We start from the raw sequence: 17,826 nt of genomic DNA, 5'->3' as shown, positions 1-17,826 counted from the left end.
TCGCCCATACCCTTTAAATTTTCATTTGGGTACATGGGGTGATCTAGTTCCTTTTTCCCTTGCAATACATGAATAATCTAATAATTAAATATAATCTAACAATTATATGGGAAAATTTAATTATTTTCCCATTTCATTATTCCCTATCTCAGGGAAAAAGTTAAAAGTATTCCCTATTTCAGGGAAAAAGCTAAAAATCATTTTAAACCTTCCTTCCACAAAACAGTATACTCAGTCATCTCTATCTGCTTTTTCATGTGGAATTCAGCTTCACATGCTTACAATGCAGTTTTTGTTAAACAGCGTTTCTGTAGACAGGCAAGAGAAAGAAACACTTGGTCTATGTAGAAGCAGCAGAAGACATGTTTTAACAGAAAAGGGAGAAGATACCACCGTGTGAATCTGGAAATTCTGTCCTCATCTTGTCCACACACACAGAAAACACCCAAGCACGTGCCTAGTGTCCAACAAGAGCACAGAAAGGATAGGGATCCCTCCAGTTGTTTAATGACCAGCCCCACTTGTTACCGCCACATAACAAAATCCGCACGGCAACTTCAGTACGTTTCATTCACGATTCCACGGAAATCAGGCTGAAGAACATACAGATGTTTTGCCCACATTTAAAAATCCAAGTGTGGGACTCAGAAATAAAACAAATTATGGGTTCACTTCACTTTTCCAAATTTTTACTTGGAGAAATCTATAAAGTTCTTGTCAGTTACATCCTTAAGGTTTTCAATAATTTTTCAATGCAAAGATCGGGCAAGACTTGTAAAGAGGTACACACATACGGCCCAGCGCGGTGGCTCACACCTATGATCCCAGCACTTTGGGAGGCCGAAGTGGACAGATCAAGAGATCAGGAAACCGAGACCATCCTGGCTAACACGGTGAAACCCCGTCTCTACTAAAAATACAAACAATTAGCCAGGCGTGGTGGCGGGTGCCTGTAGTCCCAGCTACTTGGGAGGCTGAGGCTGGAGAATTGCATGAACCCAGGAGGCAGAGCTTGCAGTGAGCTGAGATTGCACCACCGCACTCCACAGCCTGGGTGACAGAGGGAAACTGTCTCAAAAAAAACAAAGGAGGTACACACATTCATGCCACATTCTTCTCTCAAAGAGACAGGCCCTTTCTTAAGATTCCAGAAGTAAATGTGGTTGTCACCCTGCTTTTGAGAGGATGGGCTGTGTTTTTTTTTTCTTTTTTTTTCTTGAGACAGAGTCTCACTCTGTCGCCCAGGCTGGAGTGCAGTGGCCGGATCTCAGCTCACTGCAAGCTCCGCCTCCCGGGCTTACGCCATTCTCCTGCCTCAGCCTCCCGAGTAGCTGGGACTACAGGCGCCCGCCACCTCGCCCGGCTAAACAGACTTTCCTCCATGCACCAAGGATGCACCATGGGGGCAGTGCTGCCCCCGCCTCCCCAGTCTCTGCTCAGGGTGGGGCAAGGGGAGCTCCGTTGTCTCCCGTATACACCGTCAACAGGCCAGGTGCTCAGAAGGAGGCTTCCAGGACTCGCTGTAGGCATTCGTCAGCAGGGCAGGCAGTGCCTCGTGCTGGTGGGCATCCAGCAGTAAGGGAGTCTTGCACTTCACTCCCTGGGCCCAGCCCCTGAAAGAGGGGAAAGAGACACCTGTATCGTAACTTATGTGTATTTATAGACACACAGAGACTCTGCAGTGCAAGGTGCAGAACTAGAAGGAATCATGGAAATAAGAGGGAAGACATTTGGTGACGACTGGCAGAGCCACCTCAAGCCTCAGCACTTCCTGCCGGAGCCCTCACTGACCAGACTCCTCCAGGGTCACTGCCACTGCCTTGCCCAGCTCATGACAGGGCAGACAGTGACAGAGCCTCAGAACAACCTCCCACTCTTTCCTCACCAGCCCAGGGTACGAGCTGTTCATGAGTGTCCCAAAGCCTGAATGCGGGAACACAGAGGTGACTGAGCAGAAAGGGGGACAGCCACAATGGCCGCGGGTGTGCAGACATTGCGGGGCACCCCAGCAGCCCTTTCCGTCTTAAAGAGGACGGCCACTGGTGTGCGGATGCTCCCGCGTGACCCAGCCGTCCTTTCCATCTTATAGGGGAATGGCCACGGGTGTGCAGATATTCCCAGGTGCTCCAGAGACCTTTTCACCTTAAGGAGATTTTCACAGTCTCATATCAGTCTCCAAACTATTCAGTGAGGTTGGAGGAGTATCACTGTGGACCAACACTGATTGGCACCAAGTAAGGGCAATTTTATAACCATGTCTCAACCATGAAACAATCAGGTCTTTGGCCATCTGGTCTAAGCTTTTTCTGTAACAAAGTTGGATAATTAAGTTGAACTTTGGTTTTCCAAAGCTTGTTACAGAAACCACATCTTCCTAGGTGTGGCTCTGTGGTGTCACGAGGGCTCTGGCGTGCTCTGAAATGAATTTGCCACTTCAGCCTACACTCTACTCCCTTGTTTGGTTAAAGAAACCCAAAAAGCAAAATTTGTTTTGGCCAATCGCGTGCTGACCCAACTGCAGAGGTTTTAATTAGAGTACTTTCATTGCATCATAGAAAGCAAAGTCATATAGATCAACTCATTATTACCACTCCAAAGGTTTAGTAAATCTCCAGATAATCAGGCAAACATTTTAAGAAGCTACATTAAGGTTTACAATACTCAAAATTTAAAACTACATCCATGCTTCCAAAAACCACCATTCCCATTTTAGATGGCCAAATGCATATGAGAAAGAAAGAAACGTGCTGAGCGCATTTTTTGGGTAATCTTATGGAGAAACTGCCACTTTAAAAATGGCTCTAGTCCCTGGCTCCAGATGGGTGTGGTGGGTTGCCTCACTCAATTTCAACTCCACCTGAAGCTGGGACACTAGAAATCCATTCCCACACTCCAGGGCACCAGAATTCCCACTTCTGGAAACAGCCAGGAATGCAGACCTGTAGCAGAGAATTCTTTCCTGCCCACCCTAACTGTCCTCTGTGGAAGGCGACAGTCAAAGACAAGTCCATCCCCCTAGGCGCAAATGCACCACGAAGAACCATTTCAAGGTGGGAAGTGATTGATCAGTGGGAACAGGCAGTTTAGCTAATCACTTATAAGGCAGAGAAGGGGGGTTTGAAGGCCTGTACCTGGTCTTGTCCTCGGTAAATGGTCATCCCACCAGTCAGCCTAAGCCACATGGGAACGGGCTTCTTGAAGTAAAAGTGGGGGCGCAGTTGTGGGGAAGGGGAATGTCTTAACCATCACTGTTTTGAAGGATCACAGGGCTCAGGCAATGTTCAGTATTATCACACACCAAGGTTTTTACAGTCTGAAGAAAACTACAGTCCTAAGGTGTCAGTTCTCAAAGTCCTTAAGTTCCTCCTGCTAAGATTCCCAGAGGGTCTCCACTTCTTGCACCGAACCCCAACTTGCACAGGCACCTGCGTCCTTCTCCTGCAGCAAATGCAGATAAGAAGCTGTGGCTCTGCTGCAGTAATGATGCCATGCAGCCCTAACACCACAGCAGAGCAATGGCTCTGGCCTGAATGTCCCCAAAACCTCATGCTGAAACCATCTCCGAAGGGATACATTAAGAGGTGGGGCCTTTGGGAGGTCCTGCTCTCAGGACTAGGGTTGGTGTCCTTCTTGGGAGGCCTGGAGGAGCCCTCCTGCTCCTCCACCACGTGAGTTCTGACGAGATGACCGCTGCCACGCAAGACCCGGCGAGATGCTGCCGTCTGTGAGCCACAGGCCCTGGGGCACCAGATGTGCAGGTGCCTTGACCTTGGACTGCCTTGACCTTGGACTTTCCAGCTTCCAGAGCTGTGAGCAATAAATGTCTCTTTACAAATCACCCAATCGACAGCAGCCGGACAGAGACAGTAATGTCACAACATGAGTCACTTTCTCAGTGGGCCAGAGGACTCCCCATGAGCCACCACTGTAAAGCAAGAACTCCCTGGAGGATGGAAAGGGGTTCACAAGGAATTCTACCCAGCACCAGGGTGTCTGTCCTTTCTTGCAGGAAGACAGCTGAGCCATGGCAGGAAACTACAGGGTGGGTGGGGCTGGACAGTAATGTGTCACCTGCTCATCTAAGCCTCAGTCTCCTGCCTCTCATCACGACAGTGGGGGTAACACCCCCCTCACCTGAGCTGTTGGGGGAGGTAAGAGTGCTGGGTGATTAACAATTGTTAGTTCCACAGAAATAAGGCAAAGAATCTGCCCCATGTCTTATAAAACCAAATCAGCCCAGGAATTCCACATCACTACTAATTTGCATGGGAAAATACCAGATTCTCCTAAGTTCTGGCATGTCATTTGTATTAATAAAGTTTGCAGAGTTTTCACATACTAAGTATATAAAACAGGAAAATAAATCATGCAATTTGGAGGCTGAAGAAGGAGACTCACTTGAGCACAGGCGGCGGAGGTTGCAGTGAGCCGAGGCCTCGCCACTGTACTCCAGTCTGGGTGATAGAACGAGACTCCATCTCAAAAAATAAAAAAAAAAAAAAGATTTTGCTTCTTCATACTAGTAAAGTGGGCAGACTCTACATGCCAACTCTTATTCAAAGGTCGCCTAACACTGACTCAGGAACTCTGGCCCTGATGTGCTTGGAGTTTTAATCCTAACAGTGTTAAAGACCACTCCCCCAGGAGCTCTGAACAAGTACTCCAGGTATACGCTGAACAAGACCACACACTCTGACCGAAATCTAACTTCCCAGACCCAAACTACAGAACCACAGAAGACACTGCTTCTGTCCAACTTTTTGTTCTGCCATCGTTTGTGTCCATTATTTCCTACAAACCATCTCATTAGAATTTAGGGCACACAAAAGGCCAATACAACAGGGTTACTTTTCAAAGGTTTGGAGGTGAAGAACAGATACAATGCATTAGCTTCCTATTGCTGCTGCAACAAATTACCACAAATGCAAACCTCCTCTCAGCCCTGGGAGTCAGGAGTCCCAGGGCTGAAGTCAAGGGCTCAGTAGCTTGTATTCCTGCCTGGAGTCTCCCAATTCATAGAGGCCACCATGCAGCTTGGCTCACAGCCCCACACCCCTCCTACCACTGCCCCGGCCTCAGCCCTGCACCCCTCCGGACCCTGCCCTTGCCCCACACTTGCCCTCACCCCCACAGCCCTCTGGCCTCTATCTCGTCCTCAGGTCTCCTCCTCTGAGGCAGACCCTCGTACTGCCTTCTCAAAAGGCACATGTGAAGACACTGGACCCGCCTGGACAACCCAGGGTCCTCCGCCATCTCACTGTCCGTTACACTCACATCTGCAAAGCCTCTTTTGCCATGGAAACTTCATTATACTAACAATCATTTAACAAGTCCATTATAATGATGTGAAAATTGGCATTGTTTTCCTCCTAATGAACAGATCAGTCACCCATGTAACCTATAAATATTTGACTATTAAATATACAATACTGTAGGAGACAGAGATGAGGAAGACGGTTCCTCCCTCAAAGACGACTGGACCCTAGACGGAGGGATAAACATTCTGAACAGAATCAACATAACTCAACATTTGAGTCGGAGAGGTCAAGCAATGAGACGTTCAAAAAAGCAACCAGAAAGTATGTACTGTGCCTGTAGTTCACATCTGCGCCTGGCGTCATGAGCACGAGCATGCGGACACGCACACAGGGCCCAAGTGTAAGGTCAAATATAAGGAGCTTTCCACTGTAGTATTTAACTAGATCTTATTACAAAATAGCCTCCTGATTTTTATCCAAAAAGTTCTCTGTAATTAAGGAAATTAATTTTCCCCTAAAAGGCATTTCTCTAGCTATCATTCCATATAAACTAAATGGGCATATTAAAGAAAAAAGACAAATGTTTGACTTCGGGGGTTTGCCTACGACTTGAATAAGCATGATTTTCTTCTGGCCAAGCAGGGAGCAGTTGGACCAGACTGGAGGGAAGGAAGAACAAATTTCCACTCTGACCTCAGTTGGGCACCAGAGTCTTCCCTGTCAGAATGTGGGTGTGGTGCTTCCCACACACCAGCCTCTGACGAAACTCAGCCCAAGGGTGTGGGAAAAGGCTGTCTACTTCTGAAAAATCTACAAAGTGCAGACACATCAAAAGCTTCAGAAGACTGTAAAGGGCCAAGGAGACCACTACACCCTTGGAGTTTACAGAAAATGGTCAGCATCACACGTGCCTGAGGTCCAGGGTCAGCTCCCGGCTGCCGCGACGCCGTGAACGCAGCCCTGGCTTCCCCTCTGATGCAGAGAGCTGGTCACTCCGCCGGCAGCACTCAGAGCTCAGAACATTCTAGAGGAAAGCAACGTGTCCCTTTTAAAATGGGGAACCGGGGCAGCACGACTGAAGCTCTACGACTGTCTCAACTACTGGGTTTCGGGGTAGCATTAGGAAATCGTGAGAATCCAAATCTCAATTTCATACAGATTCCAGATTCACTGCAGGTTCCAGAATTTCCTGAGACATTCTTCCAATTTATCACTCAGGATTCCCTTGCCAAAGCTAATAAAGTCTACATTCCTTAAGGAAAACCCACCATAAGCACCACCACAAATAAGATCAACTGACTGACGCCCGCCCTTTGCACCAAACCTATAAACTGTTACTCACACAAGACTGTGCTGGAGGCAGCTCTCAGCTGAAGCCGAATCTGTGAGACTTCATTATCCCCCATTTTGGATCGAGTGTGAAGACTGTCAGCAAACCAGGGCCCCAGTGTAAAGCAGAGAACAGATCCTCTGATGCCTGCCTGAACATTTCCTTCCCACCTCTGTCTTGGATATTGAACACCCTCAGAGCTACTGAGTCACCCACATTTGCAGGTCATTTATCCAGCCACCAGGATAACACAATTATGCGATAAAAATGCCTTCTCAGGGCTTTGTCATACTCAACAAGGCAGCTCAGAAGGCTAGGTAAGCGCAAGAAAGGGGGAAGCGTCCTCCAAACAGACAAAAACCAAGGAAAACCGTGCAGAGACTCGAGAGAGAGAGCAGAAACACAGCCCGCTGTAGCCTTTCAGGTCCTGCTGGCCGCAGCCCTGCGTTAGGTGGCACCATTTCCACAGATGCATCCTGCTGGGCCCACTTGAAAGGTCCCGCTTGCGAGACACTCACCCCCACTTCCAGCTCCTGCAAGACCCGCTGCAGCCCCACTCCATCCTGGGGGCCGACTGTGCAAGTCTTCCCGGCGAGACCCCTCAGAGCCTACTCAGTGTCTGAGACTGGGAAGCACCAAGGATCCAGAAAGGCACAATCCCGTTCTCCTCGTGCTGCTTTCTGGGTTCCAAGTTGTCTAACGAGTCCTGCATAAACCCCGGGCTGGGGAGCCAGCCAGGGCCCAGCAGCACCCAGCTCATGCGCTCCACTCACCCCACAGAGGACCACGGAGGCCCCAGCACGCTCTGTCCGCGGGGCAAGACACCAGAAACAGCCACAGTTCAGGGTTCTGCCACCCGCCCCGCTGCCGTCATTACCTCCTGGGATCTGAATTCTCATTGGTTGGAAAGGTGATCCCACAGCTCCGCTGCCTTAATTACCTGCTGGGATCTGAAATTGTATTGGTTGGAAAGGGGATCTCATTGCTCAAGCACTCCCTGCTGCCTCCTTGCAAACAACATAAAAAATCCAAAACCCCTTGTAAAGAACGTTTACTATAACCTCAAAACAAGACACATCCCGAGACCAAGGAAGATACACACGCACATCTGACACCCGGTGGACGTCAGTGACCGACGTCACGGCTTCCGTGTGGCGTGTGAAGCAGGAGGCCTGTCACGGTGACTCAGGCTGGGGTCTGAATGGGGGTCTTCCAAGCAACTAGGCAACCAGGACGCACACCCCAAAACCCAAGTCCCCGCACTCATGTACCTGGCAGAAATGCTGCGTGGCCATCGACACCAGTTGTGAACCAAGACCGATCTGTGTCCTGTGGCCCTCACAACGTCCGTACATGCCTGGGCCCAGCAGAGGCCCGCACGGCACCCTCCTCGCCTCCAGTGGGGCTCTCTCCTGCCAAAGGGGATGGCCCTGAAGTCCGTTGAGATTTCCAAAGCTCTACAAAGTCGTGCTTCCTCCTGCTTGTTCAGAAGGCCTAAAGCCCTGAAGACACCAGTGAGAATTGACCTAGCCTCTTAAGGCAGCTCAAATACCTAAACACAGGAACGCTGGACCTCTCTGCCCTCGAGAGCAGCCGATAACACACTGGGCTAAGCAGAAGGTACAGATGTCACATCCAGAAGCCAGTGGCGCTCAAGATTGCATTCCAGGAGCCGCCCATGTGAGTCCCTCCAAGGCTTCCAAGTCCCACTTGATTGTTTTCATCGTATCTCTATAACATCAGAGACATTATATCTCACGGTATCTATGAGATCGTCTCCACTTTTATGAGCACATATGCTCCCTGACTTACCATGGGATGAAACTGTTCCAATAAACCCAGCGTAAGCTGAAAATATCCTAAATAGAAAGTGCATTTGACATCATAGTTTCAACTTACAACGGGTTCATCCAGAGGCAGCCCATCTTGGGCCAAACAATGCACTGAGTGTGACTAGTTCACACCATCACAAGGTTGAAAAAAAAAATCAGATATGTAACAATTGGGAGCCAGGGACCCTCTGTATTGGGGCTCCTGTCTTCAGAGACAACAGAAACCTCTTCTTAGACAAGAATCACAATTTATAATCCTCAAAATGTTAAACTTAGTTTAACAATCTAGACGTTCAAACAAAGCCAAAGTAGGCCCACAAGGCCGTTTGTGCCCTTCACTAAGACGCACGACTCTGTAATAACCCTCACCACAGCCCCTCAGGGTGGGTCCCAGAGGCAGTTGAGGCTTGTGGCTACGGACACTAACGAAACCAAAATCAGAGTACGCAGGTGCAGTCAAGTCATATGACTTCTCCACTAGCATATGCACAAATGTTCATCAGCAAATCTCATCTTCGCTTTACCTCCCTCCCATGACCTAAAAAGGAGTCCACCACACACACCCATACACACACACACCACTTCAAAAACATAATTAGTACTTGCATTCAATTCTGGGCATTCGGAATAGACCTAATGGGTGATTAAATCTCTCCTCCAACCCATTGCTTAGTCTTCTTAGAGGATGAAGGATTTTGCATAACACAAGTCAACATATAAAAGATCTGGTATAGAAACAGACTTTCAAGTGGTCCTCATTAGAGTGATTCAACTAATATACAAAGGACCCAACACACAGCACAGTGTATATTAGAAGAATGATTAATTTGTTCCCCTAAAAATCCTAATATCTACACAGAAAAAATACCCAATACACATTTTATCATTCTTTACCAGTATAGTCATACAAAGGAGTATCACAAAAGCAAAAGAACAGATTTGGTTTGACTCACAGTTCTAAGTTTAATATAAAATTGCTAAAACCACCAAGACAAACATGACTATGAAATATTTAACGATCTTCACCTAAATTCAAGTCACCATTCAACCACCAATACCTCTGCTCTCCTTACGGGAACTTTCCAAAAGTAAATTCTGGAATTAACAGGACAAAATTTTCTGGTGATAGAAATTAGGAAGAAATTGGTTGAAGGCCGTTCCTTGGCTGTCAAACTTTTTCTCAATAATATTTTGTAAAAGAAAAGCGTCAAACAGATCTTTACATTAACTTACAATCTATCAAGCAATACTGGAGCAAGCTTTAAATATTAGCCACATTCTGTCAGGGCTGACTAACATTAAATCAGTATCAGTCTCATGTCTTGTAGGATCCACAGCTCATCTTCTTAAAACCACTTAAGATTTCATAATTAACTCAATTAAACAATGTAAGTCATCTCCTTGATCTTTGACATGAAGGGGTCATTTTCCCCCAAAATAGTACCTCTTTCCTTGACATGATTTAATCTGTGGTTAGAGTATTTAACAGGATTTCTTTCCTTCTTAGAAAATAAAATATACACCTTTCCAATATGAAAAACTCTAACTGATAATGCCATAGCTTACCCAGGTCAAAAGCATTTTTTTTTTTTTTTTTGAGACGGAGTCTCGCTCTGTCGCCCAGCTCAGGCTGGAGTGCAGTGGAGCGATCTCGGCTCACTGCAAGCTCCGCCTCCCGGGTTCACGCCATTCTCCTGCCTCAGCCTCCCGAGTAGCTGGGACTACAGGCGCCCACAACCGCGCCCGGCTAATTTTTTGTATTTTTAGTAGAGACAGGGTTTCACCGTGGTCTCGATCTCCTGACCTTGTGATCCGCCCGCCTCGGCCTCCCAAAGTGCTGGGATTACAGGCGTGAGCCACCGCGCGTTAAAAAAAGAACCTAACTGCATCTTTGGACCTTATGTGAGGTAGTGTCCAGGGTCACTGGGACCTCTACTTGGCCAGTGTAGCTGGGTACCAATTAAAGACAGAAACCCAAGCATTCACTCAAAGCCCCTTCCCAGCTGTTCATCCTAGTGGAAGAAGCCATGAGTACAAACGAATGCGGCATTCTACGGAGGGCTTTGGGGATAGGCTGCTTGAGAACATCAAAGTGGCTCACGTCCCCCGAGTATAAAGCCAGTGACTGCTCTCAGCTTCCATCCACAGTAGCCAAGGTCTGGAATCACCTGAGTGCCCGTCAACAGGGGATGAAGGGAACGTGGCCCGAACACACACAGGAGCAATACTCCACCACACAGCGGAGAGCCCTGTCATCCGCGGCAGCATGGATGGAGTTGGAGGACATTACGTTAAGCAAACGAGTCAAGCAAGGAAACGGCGCATGTTCTCACTCATAAGCAGGAGCTGAGAGCAGATCTCATGGAGGCCAAAAGTAGGTGGTCAACAGGGCCCAGCAGAGCCCACTCATAAGTAGGATGGGCAGAGGCTGGTAATGTGCACAAACACACAGCCTAATGGGAACACGAGACCTACTATTGATAAATCAGCAGGGGGATGGCAGTGGGTCATCTACTGTGTATTTCAAAACAGCTAGGAGAGAATAACTTAACATAACCAGCACAAGGAAAAGAAACTATTTAAAGTGAAAGACATCCCAAGTACACAGATTTCATCAATATAGGGGTGAATCAAGGTATCACATGCACTCTGAAAATATGTACGTATATTATGTATCAACAGAAACAAAAACCAATGACAGAACCATTTGCGAAGCACGTGCAGGAGAAGAATGGGAAGCCTGACATGGTGTGGCTGTGTGTCCCCACCCAAATCTCATGCTGAACTCTAACCCTATGTTGGAGGTGAGCCCTGGTGGGAGGTGATTGACTCATGGGGGTGGTTTCTAATGGTTTAGCATAATCCCCCAAGTGCTGTCCTCATGATCGTTCTCCTGAGATCTGGTTGTTTGGAGGTGCATGGCACCTTCCCCTTCACTCTCTCTCCCCTTCCAGCCATGTGAAGACATGCCGGCCTCCCCTTCACCTTCCACTCTGATTGTAAGTTTCCCCAGATGTAGAAGCCTGTACAACCCACAGAACTGTATGCCGATTAAACATTTTTTTCCTTATTACCCAGCCTCAGATAGTTCTTTATAGCAGTGGAACAACAGTACAGCCCTCAGGACCAGCAATGTTTTCCTTCTACCCAGCGGCCAACAAGGTCCTACACCGTAGCTGGTTTTCCAAAGCTTTGCCAGAATGCTGAAGCTGTTTTGGGGATACTAACTTTCCCCATCTCTGGCAAACCAGATGGGGCATCCTATTTGCCTCTTACCACCTTTCTCAGAGAAACCCAACCTCTGAAACAGCCTCCCCCAGGGGCCTCCTTCAGCAGCAACAAAGCTGAGTGTTCCTTGCACTTCCCTTCTTCTGAACAAGTAAACATCTTAAGCTTGTTTTTCCATCTTCCCAGCTCATTGAAAAAAAATCTTATGCTTTCTATTTTCCTGACACACACACACATGGAAGAGAAGTGCCGTGAGGGCAGGGGCTCTTGTTTTCCCGGATCTGAGCCTGGCCCTCAAACACTAGCCGAATACTAACACAATATCCAGAGGCAGAAATGCAAATATCCATATGACTTCAAATACCCTAAGGACCTAACAGGCCGAGTGGCCCATGTAACTATGGTGTGCTGGGCCATTCAACTGGTGTCCAAATCCCTGTCCAATTGAGCTCTTTAATTTCGAGACTTTTCAGACAGCTGTTTTGTTGTTGTTGTTGTTCTGTTTTGTTTTTATTAAAGGGATATGTTACAATTATAATCAAGAATATCCCAGGCCGAGTGTGGTGGCTCTTGCCTGTAATCCCAGCACTTTGGGAGGCCAAGGTGAGCGAATCACCTGAGGTCAGGAGTTCAAGACCAGCCTGGCCAACATGTTGAAACCCCGTCTCTACTAATACAAAAATGAACCAGCCATGGTGGCAGGCACTTATAATCCCAGCTACTCAGGAGGCTGAGGCAGGAGAATGGCGTGAACCAAGAGGTGAGGCTGCAGTGAGCCAAGATCGTGCCACTGCATTCCAGCCTGGGCAACGCAGCAAGACTGTCTCAAAAAAATAAAAATAAACCAATACTCCCAGTTAGTTCTTCACCAATGTCAGATACATCAGTTTCAAGAAAAATATGAAAGCATGTTTTTATATTTCAGTGTTGAATTTAACCATATCTTTTAACCATACCTTTTAAGGAGATATGAAGATAGAACTTCCTCAAGGATTGGGGGAGAGAAAAGCAGTTAAGAAAATCTTAAAACCTCAGGAGAAAAACAAGTATGGGTTAAGACCTCAAGGCAAAACTTTTTCTTTGCACTTTGATTTCAAAAGAACAGAGATGCCCAAATTATGAACTCTCCCATCTGCATTTTATATTCGTCTGTGTCCTTTGAAAGGCTGGAGATGGGATCCCAGGTATTTACTTGGGATGCCAGAAGAGATGCAGCTTCACCCCCCCGACCTCCATGGTTTGCTTAGCCCCTTCACCAGTGGATCTCACCAACAGATGACACATCCACGCCTCATCCATGGCAGCACAGAAAACCACTTGGAAGACAGCCACTCCCACCAAGCTTCCTGACTTTGGTGTTTAAAATCTGCATCATTTAAAATCTGCATCTCATACGTGAGATTACACTCCTCCGAACAACGACATTGCCACTGTCATTTCACCCAAAAGGGCTTTAGGAAGTGACACGCGGTCCAGACGCCAGAGGTCGCCGGCCGCCTTACTCTAGCCTAATTCCTTTGTGCCTGTATGGAGGCTTCACAGATACAGCCCATTAATGACTGTATGAGAAGCTCAGGGCATAGACGAACTCAGTGCTGAATTTTTTCCATTTATCACCCTTTGTTTTGTCCAGAAGACAGCTGAGAAAGGCGGGGGCAGATCATCTCCTCGAGTGTAATGACTCTAGCCACTTCTCTTCACCCCAGGTCACCACTCAGTCAACACCCTTTTGAGAAACCAAAGCAATTCTGTTTCCTTCACTCTGGGTTCCAAGCACTAAATTCCTCCGTTTTATCAATTAGATTATCAAGCAGCCGTTTGTAATCTGGACTGCAATCTGATACGAAATTTAAAGCTAATTTAAGTTGCGGTAATAGCTCCTATTCACATTATAGATAAGGCATGAATGAAAACTTTAATCTGTTCATAGGACCAACTTTGTAAACAAACCAATTATTCAAGCAATGATTGTCTTCAGTTAGATGCAAATTACTTTGCTCATAAAAGATTTTCCAGTAGGAATTTTTAAATCCATGGTCTGTCTTTTCTGAGCCTGTCTCTGCACCTTCCCCTGAGTGCACAGCAGGACTTCTCAGGGCATCCCATCAGCAGGCCCACTGAAGAGAATAAGCCCGCAGCCCCCAGCCCAGGAATCAAGTCCGAGCCCCAGCAGCCCCTCGTCCAGCCGGGGCTTCCTCACCAGCACAGCACCCAGAGGTCTTCCAGGTTTAATGCCACGTGTGCGTGGAAAGTAGAGTGCTGGAAGGAACACAATAGACATTCAACAATGCAAATTCCCCCCTGGAACAGCCCAGCAATCCTCTGTACCTTCCCCCAAAGTACCCATGCTAGGCAGGCGTAGAGTCCAATGGGGGTGCCTAGGAATCGGCATTTAACACTATTCTGATGAATAAAAGTTTGAGAGGTCGGCCAGCGAGAGGCTGTCGTGGCCTCCACTCATTTGCAGGCTCTGAAGAGACACAGATTCAGGTAACAGGCCAGACAGGACAGGACAAGGATGGGGAGGTGGAGGGCAAATTCCATGGACCACCATCCGCCCCGCCATCCCCACTGAGACTCCGTGATTTAAAGAGAGGCAAAGCCAGGGAGAAAAGATGCCCGCACCACACGAGCGACTGAGATTTCACCTAAAGCACGCAGCATGTGGCTGAGGGCCAAGGTTGGGCAAGCCAGGAGCACACAACGAGGTTCACTGGCCCAGAGATGTCTCCCACACCCACACCCCGTGCAGACCTCCCAAGCACTGCCTGTGTCTCCTGCCTGGTTTAGTTCCTCCCCGCCTTCTACTGTGTTGGTTTCTCAGCCGCCACCCACCACCACACAACCCTCTCTACAAGCTTGGTGGACTGAAAAGAGCGGGGGCGGGTAAGATCTGGGCTCTGGGGCCAACGTCCTGCCCGAGACATTAGTTCCAACCCGCCTAGCTGTGATGTGAGCCCCCGAGATTTCTCAAATGTGAGATGGGAAGGTAACTGAACCCACTCACCAGGACGGCTGTGCAGACTGAGATTACATATAGCCACACCTCGGCATCCACCACACGTGGGACCCCAGTCGTGTTGCCCCTGATGGGAATCCCTCTATCTATGCCCCTTCTGCTACCAGAGCCAACTCCCAGCAGTAGCTGTGGAGGGTGCATCCTCTATTCCCACTCCACTCCCCTCCCATCGCTCCACGCAGTGACCTGCCACGCAGCGGCCACCAGCAAATCCGGCCCCACTGGATAACCGACCACCAGCCCCCCCTCACTTTGGGGCGTCTTCCACTTGCAGTTCCGAAGCAGGCCGAGAAACCGCCCTCAAGGGCAGTCACCTGTTCCTTATTGCATGTAATGACCTGCCACGCAGGACCACCAGCAAACCCAGCTCCACCATCCAGGCTCCTGTGGATTAACCGAACCCCCACTCCCCACCTTGGAGCGTCTTCCACTTGCGGTTCTGAAGGGGGCCGAGAAACCGCTCTCAAGGGCACTCACCTGTTTCTTATTGCACGTAATGACCTGCCAAGCAGGGCCACCAGCAAACCCAGCTTCACCGTCCAGGTTCTGGTGGGTAACTGCCCCCGTCCCCCGCTTCCTCCTGGGGTGTCTGGGAGGCTCAGAAACCGCCCTCCACGGGCACTCACCTGTTCCTTATTGCACTAATACCTCATTTACAGAAATCCACTTTGACTTTCCAGCACTGCAGTTGTGACAATTTAGCAATCCTGCTTGCAAGCTACAAGAGCTTGAGGTCACGTCCACCTCACCAGTATCCCAGAGACCCAGCACTATCCCACTGTGTTTAAAATTCCAAAATACTCCTGCAAAATGCTACTGGCATTTGCTTTGCACATAAAATGTTAAAAACCTTCAAGTGAAACAAATATCTTCAACAGTTTGATACAACGACATGTGAGTTACACATCTGCCAAGTTGTAAAGCCTCATGCATTTATAACATTTTATGTATGGTGAAATGGTTCATTAATATAAATTATGAGAATCTCTAAGAAACAGGTTTTTTCTGGCATTAGATGACCAAAGGAAAACTGGGTTCTGGCTGGCTTGCGGGCCTGTAGAGGCAGACATATCTGCTGACACAACCAAGCTCCTTCCCACTGATGTGGCCTCATCCCAGGCCCCTCACCCGGATGCCTGCAGGCCCCTGGAGGAGCAAGCTGACCTGTCCACATTTCTCAAATGCACAGCTGTTGCTCACACTGCAGATAGAGTTCAAGGCACGAGCAGGCCGCTACGCTAAAAATACCACGCAGCGTCCACGCCAGGTGACGGTGGTTTTCACTCCATCCCAAAGCCCCAGGTATGAGTTTACAGCCATGATTACCACATGGATTTTTGGACCCTCAAGACATACTTTGTTTCCTTTTATGCAACAAAGTTAAAAGACTATCACTCAGATATAGGCTCTGAAACTGTGGAATAATTGTTTGGGAACAGAGCCTCTGCCAGATCAGGATTAGCACTTGGGACAACACCCCGTGACCTCGGTCCAAACCCATCCAGACCAGAAGCCTCCCGCACTGTAATTTCTGTGGAGTTCTGTAAACAAGGTATTACTGCAATAAGGAATAGATGAGTGCCCTTGGAGGGCAGTTTCTGAGCCTCCCAACCACACGGCCACGTTCAGGCTGAATCCGCACCACCTCCAGAAACACTGTCCCTCGCCGAGGTGTGCCTGGCTTCTCCCTTTTTCCAAAACTTAACAAAACCTGAAAAGGACAGGTCTGTGTAGAAAAACACAAACTACTTGCGATTCCTCTTCCCAGTTCAGGCTGTAGGAAGCTCGTCTCGGCCCTCACCGTGTTCTGACTGTGGCTTGGTTCCCATAAGAAATAAAGTCAGAATTCTAGTCCCTGTCTCCTGGGCAGTGTGGCAGGCATACATACCTTCAGTTATATGAGGAAAGGCGTGGCGAGCCCCCTTCCTTCAGTAAAACTGCACAGTTCCCAGAACCCCGATGCCATCCCCCTCACACCACTGTGAACACCTGGACAGAGCACATTTCAATGCGTGCACCTTTGTGGGCTAGTTTTCTATTTCTCCACTAAATCACCCCAAATTTAGTGCCCTAAACACTGACTTATTTTCTCACATTTCTGGAAGCTGGAGTCCAAAACAGGTCCCACCATCTAACGTCGAAGTGGCGGCAGGGCTGGCTCTGGGGAAGCGACCGTCTCCTTGCCTCCCGCAGCCTCTAGAGGCTTCTGCATCCCCTGGTCCATATGGCACCCACTGTCTTCAGGACCCACAGCGGCTCTGACGGCCCCTCAACTGGAAGACGCAGAAACGTCAGGAGACCGGGATCTAGTGCTAGGGCCAAGCCTCCCCACCCTCCCAGCTCCTCACACACTCCCGTGTGAGCTAATATAGATTCCACTTTAACTAGTGTCACCTGTGTAAGGGGTAAGTGCCCAGCTGTGAACTGGTTAACCTTGCCCACACAAACCCCGAGAATAAACTCACAGGCCATGGACCACTCCACAAGCAATAAGTGACCACCTGCTCAGGGACCTCCATGCCCCAGCAGAGCCCTCCGGTACCTCCTTGTGAGCTCAGACTGGCGGCAGGGGTCTGCAGCGCCACAGGGCCCTGGATAAAAAAGACAGCTCCCATGTCGGGAGGCACCCGCCCGCGGTTGGGTTCCCAGTACTTTAATTGCCCAGGTGGACAAGCCGGGGCGCATGCAATCCCATCACCAGAATAACGGCTGCACGTGGCGAGTGCACGGGTGGCCACCACTCAGCCCAGCTGGCCGCGCTAAGCACATCACCACCGTGACGCCCAATCAGACTCAACTGCTGGAACAGTCCCGGCATCGGCCCCCAACAACATTCTGGATCACAATTCAGAGTAGTGATTGCGATCAGAGCCACACGTGGCTGAATGTTTTTACAGGAGGACGCCACAGCTGGACTGACGCCACAGCTGGATCTGGCTGGACTGAGAGCATTTCCCACTGGACATTCTTACAACACCATTTTATTTGCGCTTTATTAAACTTCTATGGCTTTTTTCTGCTTATCTACTTTATGGGAGTGTTTCTTGTTCTTCTGACTGCGGTGATACTTCAAGCTACAACTATCAATGTGTAAATTAGTTTGGAAGTCGCCTTATCATTAAACATTTCACAAGCAAGCAGTCAGAGGCACCTAACCCG

The 17,826-nt window shown here is 48.6% G+C and overlaps 1 long non-coding RNA gene across 1 annotated transcript in view; it reads right to left on the bottom strand.

Annotated features, from left to right (window-relative positions):
• LOC139361302 (uncharacterized) overlaps nucleotides 1–17,329 on the bottom strand; it is a 38,024-nt gene extending 20,695 nt beyond the window's left edge. The window contains exon 1 of the long non-coding RNA XR_011618845.1: nucleotides 16,762–17,329. This is a non-coding gene — a long non-coding RNA (uncharacterized lncRNA). The remainder of the gene's footprint in view (nucleotides 1–16,761) is intronic.
• Between the last annotated feature and the right edge of the window lie 497 nt (nucleotides 17,330–17,826).

The sequence above is a fragment of the Macaca nemestrina genome, unplaced genomic scaffold, assembly GCF_043159975.1.
Source record: "Macaca nemestrina isolate mMacNem1 unplaced genomic scaffold, mMacNem.hap1 Scaffold_153, whole genome shotgun sequence".
Classification (NCBI taxonomy): domain Eukaryota; kingdom Metazoa; phylum Chordata; class Mammalia; order Primates; family Cercopithecidae; genus Macaca; species Macaca nemestrina.
Note: the sequence above shows the minus strand (reverse complement) of the source record. Positions and strands in the feature narration are given on the sequence as shown.